Genomic DNA, 2,593 nt, shown 5'->3' with positions numbered 1-2,593 from the left:
GAATCATAGAGTTGGAAGAGACCACAGGGGCCATCCAGTCCAACCCCCTGCCATGCAGGAAATCACAATCAAATCATCCCCGACAGATGGCCATCCAGCCTCTGCTTGAAGACCTCCAAGGAAGGAGACTCCACTACACTCCGAGGGAGTTTGTTCCACTGTCGAACAGCCCTTACTGTCAGGAAGTTCCTCCTAATATTGAGGTGGAATCTCTTTTCCTGCAGTTTGCATCCATTGCTTCGGGTCCTAGTCTCTGGAGCAGCAGAAAACAAGCTTGCTCCCTCCTCAACATGACATCCCTTCAAATATTTGAACAGGGCTATCATATCACCTCTTAACCTTCTTTTCTCCAGGCTAAACATCCCCAGCTCCCTAAGTCGTTCCTCATAGGGCATAGTTTCTAGACCTTTCACCATTTTAGTCGCCCTCCTTTGGACACGCTCCAGTTTCTCAATGTCCTTTTTGAATTGTGGCGCCCAGAACTGGACACAATATTCCAGGTGGGGCCTGACCAGAGCAGAATAGAGTGGCACTATTACTTCCCTTGATCTAGACACTATACTTCTATTGATGCAGCCTAAAATCGCATTGGCCTTGTTAGCTGCCGCATCGCACTGTTGACTCATGTTCAACTTGTGGTCTACTTGGACTCCTAGATCCCTTTCACATGTTGTCTCCTTTAGCCAGGTGTCCCCCATCCTATATCTGTGCATTTCATTTTTTCGCCCTAAGTGCAGTACCTTACATTTCTCCCTGTTGAAGTTCATTCTGTTTGCTGTGGCCCAGCTTTCTAGTCTATTCAGGTCATTTTGAATGTTGATCCTGTCCTCTGGAGTATTAGCAATTCCTCCTAATTTGGTGTCATCTGCAAATTTGATAAGTATTCCCCCAATTTTTTCCTCCAAGTCATTGATAAAGATGTTGAACAGTACTGGGCCCAGGACAGAGCCCTGTGGGACCCCACTGGTCACTTCTCTCCAGGATGAAAAGGTGCCATTGTTGAGCACCCTTTGGGTTCGTCCGGTCAACCAGTTACAAATCCACTTAACAGTTGCCTTGTCTGAGGAAGGCGGGATAATAACACAACAACAACTGCTACAACAAACAGTTTCTGAAGTTAAGCAATTTAACAAACAACACCAATTTTAACAGTAAGTATTTATTGCTTTTTTGCCCAAAGAGTTTAGGAACTGCCTAAGGGTTTGATTAACCCCCTTTCACCCCATGACAGCCCTGTGAGGTAGGTTAGGATGAGAGATGGTAACTGGCCTATGCCTATCTAGGGGACTTCATGCCTAAGGCTGCATTTGTACAGCAGAAATAATGCAGTTTGACACTGTTTTATCTGCCATGATTCAGTACTACAGATTCGTGGGACCTGTAGTTTATTGTGACTCCCTCTGACAGAGAAGGCTAGATAACCCTTAAATGTGCACCTGTGTGGCTGTTACTATTTTATGTACGAGCAGATCATAAAATGAAGAGCTATTTTTCCCCCTAAGCTTTGTTTTTCTCCAGAAAACCATCCCCTTTCTCTATTCCCAGCCTCTTTCTTTCACAGTTCTCAGTTCTTCCACAGGGACTTCTGCTGGTACAGCAGCAGCCTCTGATGTCTACAAAGGACATGACTGCCCTGACCCATTTCTTGCATCCCAAGTGATTTCCTAGAAAAGTCAGGGCCAACGCAATTCTCTGAGTGGGCCAGTTCCTTTTGTGAATTAAGTGCTTGCTCCTTCTCCCCCAGCTAGCCCTCCGCTTCTCCATAGCATGAGAAAGTTGGCCCCCTTCCTTGCCAATTGGGGAGATGCAAGCAAAAAATTCCATCTGGTGTAGCTTTCTCAACCTGGTTGCCTTACTCTAGTTCCTCATATCTGGACACTTATTTTCCATATTATGCAAAGTATTATAATTATGCACATTATTAATTTGCATTCTGATTGTGGGGCTAGAAGGGGCTTTCTACCTTTTAAGACTAATTTGGGGGAGCCGGCTGAAAAATTAGCCAGGTTTAGTCAAAATCCCTGATTCCTCTTCCCTTTTACTTAGCTGGTGGCGACCAAACTTCCCCTTTTGGGTTTGTGTCCCCTCTTTCCCCAAAAGAATCACTCTGGTCTCCTTGTTCCTGAATCTCGAGCTAAGGCAGGGCTCAGATATGATATTCCAAACCCCTCTCTCCTATGGCTTTATCACACGGGGGTGGGGTGGGGTGTGTGTGCTGAGCAGGAAAAGCCAGGTTTAAAAAGGCATTTCCCAGCAAAGATCCAAAATTGCGGTGAAGATTTTCAGACGACATTGCGATTAGAGACAATTTATCCTGGGATTAAACAGGAAATAACCCACAACAAATCATTCATGGGGAAATCCCATGAATAATTTGTTGCTGGTTATTCAGGATAAGTCCTCTCTAATCACAATGTGTCTTGCTGCAATCTCAGGACTTTGCCAGGAAAGTGCCTTTTTAATCCTGGCTTTCCCCCCATGTGAAAAAGTCCTAAAGTTCCCTTTTGGGTTTGTTTCCTCCTCCCTTTAGCTCTGTGAGATGTCAGAAATGGGAGTCCTCCCAAGGAATTTGTATATTTCTGCCTGTTCCTGA

This window comes from Sceloporus undulatus, chromosome 2 (assembly GCF_019175285.1).
Source record: "Sceloporus undulatus isolate JIND9_A2432 ecotype Alabama chromosome 2, SceUnd_v1.1, whole genome shotgun sequence".
Lineage (NCBI taxonomy): Eukaryota > Metazoa > Chordata > Lepidosauria > Squamata > Phrynosomatidae > Sceloporus > Sceloporus undulatus.
Note: the sequence above shows the minus strand (reverse complement) of the source record.